This window comes from Sebastes umbrosus, chromosome 15 (genome assembly GCF_015220745.1).
Source record: "Sebastes umbrosus isolate fSebUmb1 chromosome 15, fSebUmb1.pri, whole genome shotgun sequence".
In the NCBI taxonomy this organism is placed as follows: Eukaryota; Metazoa; Chordata; class Actinopteri; order Perciformes; family Sebastidae; genus Sebastes; species Sebastes umbrosus.
Window position 1 is genome coordinate 4,841,192 of NC_051283.1, and position 16,437 is coordinate 4,857,628.

The following is a 16,437-nucleotide window of genomic DNA, read 5'->3' on the forward strand; positions in this document are numbered from 1 at the left end:
ATTTAAAAGTAAACATTCTAAATGTGTCCCAGTTTATTCCCGGTTGCAGTGTATGTGAATGACATCAGCTGACAGGAAGTACACATGGATCCAAGCTTTTGCCTAGCAATGCAATTCTTTTGCAATTTTGTCGCAAATCCGTTGAAATGCGCTAAAACAGAGTGTTTAAGACAGAGGGTAAATACAGGCATATTCAGGCCGAAAGTATGAGGTAAATAAAGTTTTTTTTTTAATATTACAGCATGTAAACATGTTCTAGTAGAAACACAAAATACAAGTATGATCCTGAAAACGATATGGGACCTTTAAAACCACAGGGTATAACACATGCGCAGTGTAACTGATGGCGCGTTGATGACGCGTGGCCCCACCTCCTTCTGAGAGCAGAGAGATACGTGTGTGGATGTGTGAGCGGAGAGACGGAAAAAAGCGGTAGATGACGGGATGAGAGACAACGTGGTGTAACGTCATACAGACATAACGAGGCTGCTGAAGGAGAGAGGCATCCGCCGATACGTTACACGGAAACACACCGTGTTAATAATAGGCCGACCACCTCACGGTACCGCCAACTGTGAGCTGTTTTTAGTCGCGCGTTGGCGGAAGTCTGCGCTCTCCGAGTGCAATTCTAGTATTGCAAATGTTGAAATTCTATACTTCATTCAAATCGGCACTGACAGGTAGCTGCAGTTCACGCTGCCACCTCGTGGCTTCTCGGCGCCCTCGTAATATGTGCGTACATGAGCAAGTTGCAGTATTTTTTTTTAATCGTGTTAAAGAGCCTCCGGAATAATATCAATGTTTTAAAAAAACGGCCGTCGTTCCCCTTTAAGGGTGCTTTCACCCTTAACTCATTTGGTTTCGGTAAAAAGAAACTCAGGTCTGTTTGCTCGGTTAGTACGGTTCATTTCAGCCGGTGTGAAAGCTCATTCAAACTCTGATCCGCCTGAAAAACGTGTCTCGTTTCGCTAAAGTTTGTTTTACATCGAGTAGAGAATTAACAGCCTTGTAACCGCTGCTCCATCATGCAATTACAATTTCCCCCGGTTTGCCGTTGATTGATGCTTAAGCGAAGACGAACCTCAATGAGCATTTTGATAAAGTAATTGAGTTTAAAGGTGAATATGCTTCCCTAAGACAGCAACACAAGAAACCAGCGTTGCTCCAGCCTTGTATCCCTTCAGTTTGCTGCTGATTAATGTTCTGTCACACCGCGGAATACAAACAAATACTTTCACTGCGGCAAAAAAAATATGCTCTTTATTATGGAGCCAATACTGGAGGCGAATAACACAAACATATGCTTTGTCAGTAAAGGAAAGATAAGAGCTGAATGTTAATTTTCTCTAAATGTATTCATCGATCGATACAAACACTCAAAGGTCAATCAAATTAACTCGCTCGCTTGAAGCTGTTTTCAATCCTCAAAATGAAATAAATACATAGAACCTATAGAGGTTAGCTAACTTTCATGGCTGCTATTTAATTAGGAGAAATGGCCCCCTGCATGCTGCTGCAGTCAATATTTGGTGAGCCGGTGGATTCGATGCGCTGCACTGACACCAAAGAAAATTAGATCTCACCTTGAATGAAACATTTTATGCTGTAATGCCAAAAGCTTTATGACTCCAGCAAAAAAAAGCTGTAGGCAGTTTGCATCCATTAACACATTTTATTGGCGGGCTACGCATACGTACTGTAGAATATGACTGGATTTAAGTCTGGCCCCACTCAGACGACTTGCTGCACAACTTTCTGGCATCATTTATGTAGCATGGCGAGGACTCAAATGATTCATTGTTATGAGTAGTTCCCAAAAACGTGGACTCAAATGCAGCACACAAAACGAGAGTTTTAAAGGTAGAACAAAAAGAATATTTATTCCAAAAGGTTCCAAAATAATCCAATGAGCAGAGTGCAGGAGTGAGCAGGCAGGTGGGGAGCAGCAACAGCTGGCAGGTGACAGACCTGAGCACAGAGCAAGAAAAAACACGAGGTAAGTCCAAACAATTCCAACAAGAGAGCAACATCAAAAACAAGAGCAAAAAATACTCGGGAGCCTGATTAAGTTCAATACCACTGAGGGCGACGGAACGATCTGGCGACGAGTAGCAGGAAAACCGGGGTATATATACTGCAGGTGATGATGATTGGTGGCAGCTGCTCCAGCCGAGCCCGCCCAGAGGAGGAGGAAGAGGAGGAAGGCCACACCTCCCGACACACTGACAAACTAGACAAACCAGGGGAAAACACACAAGAGACAAAAGGAACTCCTAGACTAACAGTAGTGAACATGACAGTACCCCCCCCTTAATGAGAGCCTCTAGGCGATCTACCAGGTTTCCCAGGATAAGCCTGGTGAAACTCCCTAACCATCCCAGCATCAAGGATGCGGGAACGAGGAACCCAAGAGCGCTCCTCTGGGCCGTATCCCTCCCAGTCCACCAGATACTGAAACCCCCGGCCTCGGCGTCTAACATCCATAAGTCGCCTGACCGTATAAGCCGGCTGATTATCAATGATCCGGGCGGGAGGAGGGGGATCGGTCGGAGGGACCAGAGGACTGGTGAGGACCGGTTTCAGCTGGGAAACATGGAAAGCAGGATGAATCCTTAGGGATTTTGGCAGGATGAGTCTGACAGTGGAAGGGTTGATAATTCTCTCAATCTCAAATGGTCCAATGAAACGGGGAGACAGTTTTCTGGAGTCAGTCTTTAAAGGAATGTCTCTGGAGGACAACCAAACTCTCTGACCTGGGATGTAGACAGGAGCCGGAGTCCTGTGACGATCCGCGATCCTCTTGTTTCTCTCAGCCGTACGAAGTAAGGCAGCCATAGTGTCCTTCCAGACCTTGCGGCAGCGTCGAAGGTGATGCTGCACAGATGGCACAGCCAACTCCTCCTCTTGTGCTGGAAACAGTGGAGGCTGGTACCCTAATGAGGCTTCAAAAGGAGAAACACCAGTGGCAGCAGAAGAGAGAGAATTATGTGCATATTCAATCCAACATAACTGTGAACTCCAAGAAGATGGATTAATAGCAACGACACAACGTATGGCGGATTCCAAATCCTGATTTGCCCTCTCTGACTGTCCATTCGTCTGAGGGTGGAAACCAGAAGACAGACTGACAGTGGCTCCAAGGGCTTGACAAAAAGACTTCCAAACCTGAGAGATGAACTGAGGACCACGGTCTGAGACGATGTCCACAGGAATACCATGCAGACGAAAAACATGGTTAGTCAAGAGATCAGCTGTCTCATGTGCTGAAGGAAGCTTGGGAAGACCAATGAAATGAACGGCCTTGGAGAACCGATCAACAATGGTAAGTATCACTGTCTTACCATTAGAAGGAGGAAGACCAGTGACAAAATCCAAGGCGATGTGGGACCAAGGGCGACCAGGTATGGGTAATGGGCGGAGCAACCCCACAGGCGGCCGATGAGATGTCTTTCCCCGGGCACAAACTGTGCAGGCGAGGACGTACTCCTTGACGTCCCTCTCCATTGTGGCCCACCAGAAGTGTCGTCTGAGGAGTGACAAAGTCCTACTCATCCCAGGATGGCAAGCGAACCGGGAAACGTGTCCCCACTGCAGGACCTGGGAGCGAACTGACACAGGAACAAACATTCGATTAGCAGGGCCAGTACCTGGATCCGGTTCTTCACGTTGAGCCTCCCGAACCGCTGACTCAACCTCCCAGGTTAACGTCCCCACCACCAAGGCTGCCGGCAGAATGGTGTCTGAAACACTTGGTGACTCCTCTGATGAAAACTGCCGGGATAACGCGTCAGGCTTGATGTTCTTGGAACCAGGACGGTAAGTAATGGTGAAGTCGAATCGACCAAAGAATAAAGCCCACCTAGCCTGGTGGGAATTCAGTCGTTTGGCTGACTGGATGTAGGCAAGATTCTTGTGATCAGTCCATACAATAAACGGAATCTCCGAACCCTCCAACCAGTGTCTCCATTCCTTCAGGGCCAACTTCACTGCTAACAGCTCACGATTTCCCACGTCGTAGTTGCTCTCAGCTGGAGACAGGCGTCGAGAGAAGAAAGCACAGGGATGTAACTTCTTATCTGGTCTGGAGCGTTGGGAGAGAACAGCCCCCACACCAATGTCCGAGGCATCAACCTCCACAACAAACTGAAGAGAAGAGTCAGGTTGCACCAGGATGGGCGCGGACGTAAAGCGGTCCTTTAATAAGGCAAACGCTTGGTCCGCCTCAGGAGTCCAGCGAAAAGGAACGGCGAGGGATGTGAGCCTGGTCAGTGGCGCAGCAATTCTGCTGTAATCACGGATAAACCGGCGGTAAAAGTTGGCAAATCCAAGGAAGCGTTGTAAGAGCTTTCTGGAGGATGGTTCAGGCCACTCTGCCACCGCCTTGATCTTGTCCGGATCCGTCTTCACCTGCCCACTCTCAATGATGTAACCAAGAAATCCAACAGAGCTGACGTGAAACTCGCACTTCTCAGCCTTCACAAACAGCTTGTTCTCCAGTAGTCTCTGGAGCACTTGGCGCACATGAAGCTGGTGTTCTGCGAGATCAGAGGAAAAAATCAAAATGTCATCCAGGTAGACAAACACAAACCGGTCCAAAAAATCTCTCAAAACATCATTAACCAGTGCTTGAAACACTGCAGGAGCGTTAGTCAGTCCAAAAGGCATCACCAAGTACTCGAAGTGACCCAGTGGTGTGTTGAATGCTGTCTTCCATTCATCTCCTTCCCGAATCCATACCAGATGGTACGCGTTTCGCAGATCCAGCTTGCTGAAGACAGTGGCTCCCTGTAGTGGTTCAAAAGCAGAGCTGATTAATGGCAGAGGGTACTTGTTCTTTACCGTGATATTGTTTAACCCTCGAAAATCAATACACGGGCGGAGAGTCTTGTCTTTCTTGCTAACAAAAAAGAATCCTGCCCCTAGAGGCGAAGAGGAAGGTCTGATGAGACCAGCAGCCAGAGAGTCATTAATGTAGGTTTCCATAGCACCTCTCTCCGGACGTGACAGATTGTACAGGCGGCTTGAAGGCAGAGTGGTACCAGGTAGCAGCTCAATAGCACAATCATATGGACGATGAGGAGGCAAAGATAACGCTCTCTCCTTACTGAAAACCTCCCCGACATCATGATATTCACTAGGCACAGCAGACAGGTCAGGAGGAACACAGGGCGGAGGAGCAGCACTGATATCTACTGGTGGTAATGCAGACTGCAGGCACGAGGAATGACAAAAACTACTCCAGCCCATAATCTTACTAGTTGACCAGTCGATCTGGGGGTTGTGTAGCTTTAACCACGGGTGTCCGAGAACAAGAGGAGTCGTAGGGGCAGAGAAAACAAAAAACTGTATTAGCTCACGGTGGTTTCCAGACAGAATGAGAGAAAGAGGCTCAGTGCGGTGAGTTACTAATGCTAAGGACTTGCCGTCTAAAGCACAGACTCTGACAGGAGACTCAAGGGGTTCAATGCTGATGCCAGCCTGAGAGACTAACTCAGTATCTAGAAAACTCTGCTCTGCACCGGAGTCAATTAACGCTAACAGGGGCAAGGACATTTTACTCATACACAGTTTAGCAGGTATTTGAGTTCGAGGTCTAGTGTTGGTGGGGGCATCAGTCTTACTCACCAGTATCCCCACAGCTACTGGTGAGCCCGCTCTTTTGGGCGGAGAGGACATGCAGCAAGGAAATGTCCGACTAGACCACAGTAGATACACTCACCCGCTCGGATCCGTCTCTGACGTTCAGCGGGAGTGAGCTTAGCCCGGCCCATCTGCATGGGTTCATCAGAGGAAGCAGAGGAGCTGGAACCGGAGCCGTGAGTCTCTGACGGGCCGGAGGCAACTCTCGCGAGAGTAGGAGTAGCAGCAACGGAGTTCACGGAAATGTGGGATTTGTAGTTCTTCTCCCGGCGTCTCTCCCGCATACGGTTGTCCAGTCTTATAGACAGATCAATAAGAGCATCAAGGGAGTTAGTATCATCACGGACAGCAAGTTCATCTTTTAACTGCTCACACAACCCGTGTAGAAAAACTCCTTTTAATGCCTCGTCATTCCATCCAGCCTCCGCAGCCAGAATCCGGAACTCCACAGAATAATCCGCCACACTTCTTTGACTCTGTCGTAGGTTAAGCAAACGTTTAGCAGCGTCTCCAATACATACAGGGTGATCAAACACTTTCTTCATTTCACTCATGAAACAATCATAGGACAAAGAATTTATCCCTCCTCTTCCCAACATTGCTTCAGCCCAGTCCAGTGCTCTCCCTCTTAACAGTCCCGTAACATACGCTACCTTGGCCTGGTCTGTCGTGAAGGTAACTGGTTGTCGGGAAAAAACCAGAGAACATTGGAGCTGGAATCCTTTGCATCTCCCCAAATCACCAGCATATGGTTCAGGTGGGGGAACAGGTGATTCTCTGAGTGGCTGAGGCGGAGGAGGAGGAGGCAGAGCGGGGGATGGGGCTAATTTGCCTGAAATTGTCTCCAAATATTTTCCCATCTGAGACATCTGGTTACCCAAGGCTTGTTGGGTCTCCAACAAACCCTGAAGCAACTGGTGATGGTGTGACAATAAATCATCATGGCTGGAAACAGCCTCCTGCATTGAATTTGTGTCTGCTGAGTCCATCTTGAAGGCCAGATCGTTCTGTTATGATCTAGTTCACAAAACGTGGACTCAAAAGCAGCACACAATGAGAGTCTTTAAAGAGTGAACAAAAGAATATTTATTTTAACAAAAAAAGGGTTCCAGGTTGATCCAGGAGCAGAGTGCAGGAGTGAGCAGGCAGGGAGGAAGCAGCCACAGCTGGCAGATGAACAGACCACTGAGGGCGACGGAACGATCTGGCGATGACTGGCAGGAAAACCGGGGTAGACATACTGCAGAGGTGTGTGTTGATTGGATAATTGTTCTCAGCTGCTCCAGCCAAGCCCGCCCAGAGGAGGAGGAGGAGGAAGGCCACACCCCTCAACACACTGACAAACTAGACAAACCAGGGGAAAACACACAAGAGACAAAAGGACAGGGAAACATAGGAAACAAAAGGAAACCCTAGACTACAGGCAGTGATAACATGACACACAGACAGTCCCACTGTAGACAAATAACACAACATATCATAAACTTTGCACCTGTAGCTCACGGGTTAAGACGCCGACCACGAACCATAATGTCCCCAGTTTGAGTGCAACCTGGGACCTTTGTTGCATCTCTGTCCCTCGTTTCCTGTCATCTCAATACTGTCTCCAGTAAAGGCACAAACTGTCACTGCTCTACTTTGTTTTATGTGAGTTTATGTATATGTCTTTTTTGAAGAATTTGTTTTTACATTTGTATATGTGTTATGTTTTTCTGTATTCTGTGTTTTTTGCTGCGAGACAAATTGCTCCCGGGGGACAACAAAGTTGAAGTTAACATTTTGGCACTATACACACTAGTTTCTGATAAGTTCTTCCTTAATTATGGTCTAAATGTCCACCAAATGTTACAGGAATCTGTTGCAAATAAATTAACAAATATACAAGTATATTCCAGTCTTACCCCAGTTGGTCCTGATCACTGTTTTGTCCAGTCTGGTGACGATATCGTCCACCACACCAGAGAGATGAAACACACAGTCGTACCTCCTCCAGTCTTCAGGTGCGACTGATGACAGGTTCAGCTCAACACTCATCTGGAAGGATCCATCGTGGTTGGGGAGGATCTCTCCGAGGTCCACGTCCTTATGAATCTCCTCTCCATCTCTCCTCCAGAACATCATGGCTCTGTCGGGGTAGAAACCTGTAGCGTGGCAGCTGACTGGAGAGGAGGGAGTCTTCTGGAGGAGAGACACTGAGGGACGCTCTGGGGAGAGAGACAGACACAGATGAGTCTGTACTGAGACACCAGGATGTGTCAGGATATTATTTTCATTGGAATGATACAGTGCCTTAGAAGCACTGAGTCCATGTACAACAGTACATCTTGCCATGTGATCCAACCTGTTCTCTGCAGAAAGCTCCTCCCATAGTGTAGGTACTTCCTCAGCCAGTCAGGACATATGTGGGTGTAGTAGTATTTGCTGTATTCTAAGCTAGTTTTCTCATTATCCCATCTACGTTTGGTGATGAAAGCCTGTTGTTTTGGAGCGGTCCATGTCAGCGTCTGCAGGTCCAACACAAGGAACTGACTAAAACCAACAACCTCTCCAGTCTCGTCGTCCCACTCACAGCCGTTCATCCTCTGTAAAATGTGGGCATCTGAGAGAGACAGAGACAGAAAAAAGAGACATCTCAGTACAGCCAGCTCCTTTACCATTCTACCTTCTGTTTTAGAGGGGTGGGGTACAGGGGATGTTCAGGGGTAGATAAATAGTCAACAGTAGATGTCACATAGAAGTGGTGTACATCATCTGAAAGCTGGGAACCTGGAGATTCATTTTAGATGCAGCACTGTATAAGAGTGTAGAACATTGTGATAGAAGTATATGATGGTCATTCCAATGCTCTATTATGTCTCCTAATCATTTTTGGGTTGATACCATTTGTTACAGATTTGGTGCTAAATGTATTTTACTACTGGAGAATTGATAAAAAAAGATCTCTCCAAAATACCACATTAAGACACCAAGACCTTGAGGAACACCATAGAAAAAGCCATGCTGTGATTTGGTATCAAAAACTTGTGACATTTGGAGATTTCTGCAAGAATTTCATTTTTCGGCGATTGGATGGCGAGCACTTCTGTTGTGTAAACTGCTCAGAAACCCCCTTATTGTCAATGTAGCTAGGAAAGTCATCCATCCTCTGAATGCTCTAGGTCTTTAGTTTGTGGCTGTAAAGTTTCATGAGGCTGTGATTATCCTAGAGGTCACCACAGGTCATTTTATACAGGTCAAGTTTCAAAAAATGGTCTCACAACAATTAAATGGCTCCTATGGGGACTAACATCATCACACATGAATACAGTTGGGCTCATTGGATCCACAAGAGTCTCAGCTTTACAGTGATAACCAATTTATGTAATTCAGGACTGATTAGGGACCCCAGTATGCAGAAATATTCAGATACATCATTTTAGAATACGTGGAAATAACAGATTTATACTGCATTAACCCTTAAGAACCCACGGTGACACATGTCCTTTAAACGTTCTGGAAAGTTCCTTATAAAGCTTTATCCTTGACTTTAACTCATGAAGTCCCTAAGTGACACATACTGAACATCCTGATGGGTCATCTGACAGGTCATGTGATTTTGTGATCCCACAACAACATTTCCAAGATGTCTGTGTGCCAGGTTAACACGTGTGACAGAACTAGCTAAATAGAAAAAGCTTGTTTATTGTTGCTAAAGGTAAGATTCAAGCCATTTAAGAATTGTAATAGTTACATAATATGTCCTTTATTACATTTAACCTGTTGTGATCACATTTCTTGAACAAATTGATATAAAAAGAATCAGATGAATATCGTTGTGACATATATGTCACATCGGGCCTTTAACCTGAAAATTGTCACGCAAAACCTGATGTGACATATATGTCACAATAATAAATATGATAATGATCTGCTCAGTTAATTTAGCTGATTCAATGATATTTAGTTAATAGATTTGATATTGTTCAATTCAGGGCATATTAAAACAAATGTAAACAAAAAATCATGTTATATGAATTAAATTATTAATAAAATGTATAAGGAAACAATTTTTGCCTATCAGTAAATAAAATAAAAAGACAAACAAGATTTTTCTACACTATATCAGTTATATTTCAATGCCATTTTATTTTTCTGTAGTATGGATAACAAGAAGCAATACAGTGTTCAGGATGCACTGGCAGTCATCCAGGGAGACGACAGTGAGTTTGAGGGTTGTGAAGGTAGCTCAGATGAAGACCCTGAAGACCCTGATTACACTCCCATCAACAACAACATGGAGTATGATGAGTCAAGTGAGTCTGGTGATTCAGACTGTAATGAATCAGGGGATTTAGATGAAGTACCTCAACCAAAGATGAACCCTGGGCAACAAACTGTAACTGAGCAAGGAAAAAAACTGTTTTCTTGGAGAAAGAAACCTTTCGAAGCCCCTGAGTGCAAATTCGAAGGACAGAGTGTCACACCCCCTGACAATCTTCATACTCCCCTGGAGTATTTCAGGAAGTTCATCACAGCAGAAATGCTTGAGTTACTGAAGGAGCAAACAAATTTGTACAGTGTGCAAAAATCTGCACATCACAGCAATGTTAACACCACTGACAAGCTAATATGACACGGTTGGTAGCAATGGATTCCTTAGATTTTCTAGTTTCATATGATAACAGTATCATCACTCAGTGCAACAACCTCTTAAAGAGGTTAAGGGGTTAACAGATAATATGACATCTTCACCACAGAGACACACACACATTGGCTCAGTGTGTTTATACTGTAAGCTATGTCTCACCTCAGAGGGAGGAAACATTTCACCAGTAAAAAGTTACATATGAACATAAACATACTGTACCTCCAGTTTGGTTTAAGCGCTGCTTCAGGCTGTCCAAGCTGGCTCTGAAGAACTGCTGGCTATCAAAAGACTCCTGAGAATACCACTCCAGTTGTTGTGGCTCATCCTTATATAGTTCCCTCATCCAGTCCTGTTTGGTTTTTGGGGTCTTGATGTTGCTGTCATAGTAACCCCCCAACACTTCATCGAGCATCGCAGCACCAACATACTCTGGGAAGTTTGGGACTCCAGAAGTTGCAGTAAGGAAATATTTCAGTGAGTGTTTCACTGCAAGACAAAGAAAGTTTTTAACTGGATTTTAAACATTTTTGAGGGGTTGATTGATTAACCCATTTGTGCCCGCAACTGAAATTTTGTATTTTGGGCTTCAGCACAAATTTGAAGAAATTTTCAAAATCAGTTAAACCGTTTGGCTGAAAAGTGAGTTTTTCAGTTTATCATACTAAATATAGTCTTTGGGCACATGGGCCTACTGTTTTTGCACTCCTTTATATTTGAGGTAAAAACAGTAGTCACGTGACCTCAGATGAGATGTACAGTAGTATGATAAAAAAATGGCTGTATCTCAGAAACTACAAAGGGCACAATCAAGTATTTGGTATCTATGAACTCATACAAAGTTGAATATCAAAGATATGCACACATATTCCGTGTAAAAAGTGAGATTTTTCATGTAATCTTTCAAAGTTGTGCTGTTAGATACTTGCCCAAAGTATGTCCGTACCAATTTTCAAATCTTTTGACCAATCAGAGCAAATGTGTCCTTATCATACTAAATATAATCTTTGGGCGCAAATGGGTTAATTGGTTTTCAATTACCCAAAAAAGGAGAGTTTTAAAATATGTTGAATTACTCTGAGCTACAAAAGAATATGTTATAGACCCATTCTCATTACTGATAGATAAATAGATAGATAGATAGATAGATGTACTTTATTGATCCCAAATTGGGTATTCTTGTGTTACAGCAGCAGGTTATCCAGGCAATGCACAGGGACCGTAAATATACAATAAATATAAATATCAACACTAGAGGTAATACCTACAGGATACACAATATAAAGAATATGAACTGGGAAAAAAAAGTTTTAGCAATTTGTGTTTGATCGATTATTTCTGTTGTTACAATGCTAATGGTCATTGTATTTTACATTGTTGGAAAGCCTGTTTATTTACCTTCACAATGATGTCCAACTTGTAAGGATCATGCATTTGTGGGATGAGCAGCACAGCTGATTATGTGGGGAGCGCCCAAGAAAAACTTGCCAAAATGCTCTGCCAATGGTAAACAGTGTATTCTCCTGTTGGTATTGACTCTTGTTTTGAGTTGTTTGGTGGATTGGATGATTGAACTCAGTAACAAGGAACAAACAAGACATATTGGCAATTTTACACTTTATTCATTTAATACACCGTCAGGAGCCTCAGTAGCGGTGGAGGATCCATACGCAGCCACAACAGCCTGGCACCTCCTCCTCATGCTGGTCACCAACCTGGTCACATGTTGCTGTGGGATGGCGTTCCATTCCTCAACCAGGATTGGTTGCAGGTCAGCCAACGAGGTTGTGTTGGTCACTCTAACACATACAGCATGCCCAGGCTGTTCCCACAAGTGTTGAATTGGGTTGAGGTCTGGACTCTTGGCAGGCCGTTCCATTCTCTCTACTCCCACATTGTGGAGGTAGTCTGTGATAACCTGTGGGGGCGAGCGTTGTCATCTTGGAGGATGAAGTTAGGTCCCAGATTGTGGAGATATGGGATCGCCACTGGCTGCAGAATCTCATCCCGATATCTCCCTGCATTGAGATGGCCTTCAATGATGACAAGCCTTGTTTTGCCAGTGAGGGTTATAATTATACCTAAGTACAGTTTTGAGGTTCATACTGTGGTTCAATCCCCGGCTGCTCCGGTCAAAAGTCAATGTGTCCTTGAGCAAGACACTTAACCCCAAATTGCTCCTGAAGGCATAGCCATCAGTGTGTGAATGAGTATTTAGATTAGATCCTGATGGGCAAAGTTGGCACCTTAGCAGCCTCTTCCATCAGTCCATTTACCATTTACCAATATAAAAATAAAAATACAAAATAATTTCATTTCATTTCATTTCAAAATTTATTTCGAAAATTAAAAATAAAGAAAAAGAGAATTATCATACCAACAAGTGGACAGCCAGAAAGAAATAGTATTTACATACAATGAAAAGCATAAAAAGAAATGGTCAAACACTTGATGCCTTGATTTATATATTCGAAAAGGAGTGAGAAGAATTAGAAATTTATTTAATCCAACCCCTTCTCCATAAGTCATTCATTAATAATTAACCAGCTTCCTTATTGCGCAATACATATACTCTAATTAATACCTTTTATCTCTGTCATACAGAAATATAAATTAATTACTGATATAATTATCCTTATCAAACTATACATTTGTTATCAATCCAGAATACCAATTCATGACCTATAATACAACTTAATCACAATACCAATTCATTACTTATAATGTATCTTAATCACAATACCAATTTGTTACTTATAATGTAACTTAATCACAATACCAATTCATTACCTTATATATATATAGCAGCCAATCAGATGAGCAGCTTTCATTAGAGAGATTTATTAAATGACAGAAAGTTGTGGAGTTCAGCATCCTCTTCTATGCTCACTGCCCCGCTGTCAAAATAAGTAGTAAATAAAGTAAAATCCTTGTCATATTGGTGTCCACATTATGAAGGACGTTTGTTTTTATGGTAAACAGGATATTAGTTGCTCGCCCACAAGGGGAAAAATATATATAATGTATATAATGTGAAATATTTCACAGTATAATACTTACTGTTAGCAGGGCGAAACCCTGAAATACAGATGAGAGAAAACAATGTTAGAAAATGATTCACATTTCAGAATTTATGAAAGCAGAAAAAGAAAAAAGAAAAATGTTGTGCTTCACTATCACTTGTCAAATAAATGGATTGAGTTACCAGAAGTACCACACTAAATATGCAGGACGAGACTATCACAGGTATTTATTTTAATTCATCAGAGGAATAAAAACATCTCTGTTCCTCACCGTTATTGTTCCTCCTCCAGATGAAGAGTCCAGCGATGCAGACCGCCAGCAGCAGCAGCAGCAGTCCTACAACAACTCCAATAACAGGACCAGCAGGGAACCCTGCAGGAGGAACTGGAACCAAAACAGAACATTCACACTTTGGGTTCATTCACACTGTGTGCTGTGTGGTTCTGAAAGTGTTTTCAGTGGTAATGCCTCAGTTCTGGATATGACTTTCATTTCAAATCAACATTCAGGCAGTGCTGTCAATCATTATTGGTCAAACAAATGTGTAGTAAATAAAAACCCTGACAAAGAGGTTCACAGCTTATCAGTGGTTTAAGTGGATACAGTAAACCAGGAGTTCAAGATATAAAACCTTTATTTAGCGTCATCTATGTGCGAAAAGCCATCAAACTAGGCAGCACCTCTCAGAGTAAATGTCAGCACCGGTCCTCTAAATGTGGTTGCTGTTGCACGTTTTTAAGACTTATGTCTGGTTATGTAATACAGTGGTTCTCAAACTTTAGAATAATCAGGTTTGTGTTCGCGACAACCACTGATGTAATTAACCATAACTTGCAAAATTTCACAGCCAGTCCCACTGTAGACAAATAGCACAACATATCCTAAACTTTGCTCCTGTAGCTGACGGGTTAAGACGCTGACCACGAACCACAACGTCCCCAGTTTGAGCAACAGATCTTTGTTGCATCATTCTCTGCCTCGTTTCCTGTCATCTCAATACTGTCTCCAGTAAAGGCACAAACTGTCACTGCTCTACTTTGTTTTATGTGAGTTTATGTATATGTCTTTTTTGAAGAATTTGTTTTTACATTTGTATTATGTTTTATGTTTTTATGTTTTCTGTGTTTTACCTAGCTGCGAGACAAATTGCTCCTGGGGGACAACAAAGTTGAAGTTAACATTTTGGCACTATACACACTAGTTTCTAATAAGTTATTCCTTAATCGTGGTCTAACTGTCCACCAAATGTTACAGGAATCTGTTGCAAATAAATAAACAAATATACAAGTATATTCCAGTCTTACCCCAGTTGGTCCTGATCACTGCTTTGTCCAGTCTGGTGACGATGTCGTCCACCACACCAGAGAGATGAAACACACAGTCGTACCTCCTCCAGTCTTCAGGTGCGACTGATGACAGGTTCAGCTTAACACTCATCTGGAAGGATCCATCGTGGTTGGGGAGGATCTCTCCGAGGTCCACGTCCTCATGAATCTCCTCTCCATCTTTCCTCCAGAACATCATGGCTCTGTCGGGGTAGAAACCTGTAGCGTGGCAGCTGACTGGAGAGGAGGAAGTCTTCTGGAGGAGAGACACTGAGGGACGCTCTGGGGAGAAGGACAGACACAGATGAGTCTGTACTGAGACACCAGGATGTGTCAGAATATTATGTTCATTGGAATGATACAGTGCCTTAGAAGCACTGAGTTCATGTACAACAGTACATCTTGCCATGTGATCCTACCTGTTCTCTGCAGAGAGCTCCTCCCATCGTGTACGTACTTCTTCAGCCAGTCAGGACATATGTGGGTGTAGTAGTCGTTGTAGTATTCTAATCTAGCTTTGTCATTATCCAATCGAAGTTTGGTGATGAAAGCCTGTTGTTTTGGAGCGGTCCATGTCAGCGTCTGCAGGTCCAACACAAGGAAGTCTTCTCCATCATAACCGTACTGAATAAAACCAACAACCTCTCCAGTCTCGTCGTCCCACTCACAGCCGCTCATCTGCTGAAAAATGTGGGCATCTGAGAGAGACAGAGACAGAAAAAAAGAGACATCTCAGTACAGCCAGCTCCTTTACCATTCTACCTTCTGTTTTAGAGGGGTGGGGTACAGGGGATGTTCAGGGGTAGATAAATAGTCAACAGTAGATGTCACATAGAAGTGGTGTACATCATCTGAAAGCTGGGAACCTGGAGATTCATTTGAGATGCAGCACTGTGTGGCAAGTTGTTCTAGTCACAAATCAGAATTAAAATGTATTAATAAATGGATGAATAGATTTAAATAAATAGTAAAAGTGTATAAGAGCACAGAACATTATGATAGAAGTATATGATGGTCATCCCCATGCTCTATTATGTCTCATAAATTGTTACAGCAATTTTTGGGTTGATACCACTTGTTACAGATTTGGTGATAAATTTAACCATTTTTTTACTGCTGGAGTATTGATAAAAATGATCAATAATCTCTTCAAAATACCACATTAAGGCACCAAGACCTTGAGGAACACCATAGAAAAAGCCATGCTGTGATTTGGGATAAAAAACGTTTGACATTTGGAGATTTCAGCAAGAATTGCATTTTTCGGCGATTGGATGGCGAGCACTTCTGTTGTGTAAACTGCTCAGAAACCCCCTTATTGTCAATCTAGTTAGGAAAGCCATCCATCCTCTGAATGCTCTAGGTCTCTAGTTTGTGGCTGTGAGGCTGTGATTATCCTAGAGGTCACCACAGGTCATTTTATACAGTGAGGTCAAGTTTCAAAAAATGGTCTCACTACACTGAAATGTCTCCTATGGGGACTAACATCATCACACATGAATACAGTTGGGCTCATTGGATCCACAAGAGTCTCCGCTTTACAGTGATACCCAATGTATGTAATTCAAAGACTGTTTATGGACCCCAGTATGCAGAAATATTCAAATACAACATTTTAGGATATGCGGAAATAACAGGATTATACTGCATTAAAAAAACTGCATGTGATTATCATAAAGTGTGCATGTGTAAGGTCAAGGGACCCCTTTGAAAATCGCCATGGCAGTATTTCCTCGCCAAATTTAGCGTAACTTTGCAACGTTATTTAGCGATCTTCCCGACAAGCTAGTATGACATGGTTGGTAGCAATGGAGTCCTTAGATG

At 43.2% G+C, this 16,437-nt stretch overlaps 2 long non-coding RNA genes across 2 annotated transcripts; one reads left to right on the forward strand and one right to left on the reverse strand.

Annotated features, from left to right (window-relative positions):
• Positions 1–609: 609 nt before the first annotated feature.
• On the forward strand, positions 610–12,147 carry LOC119503896. The gene is made up of 3 exons (XR_005210410.1): positions 610–620; positions 7,573–7,719; positions 12,117–12,147. It is a non-coding gene; the product is annotated as an uncharacterized LOC119503896 (long non-coding RNA).
• An 809-nt stretch (positions 12,148–12,956) lies between these two features.
• LOC119503893 lies at positions 12,957–13,617 on the reverse strand. Its single transcript, XR_005210407.1, has 3 exons — positions 13,559–13,617; positions 13,325–13,342; positions 12,957–13,161 (listed from the first exon to the last, which is right to left on the reverse strand). It is a non-coding gene; the product is annotated as an uncharacterized LOC119503893 (long non-coding RNA).
• Between the last annotated feature and the right edge of the window lie 2,820 nt (positions 13,618–16,437).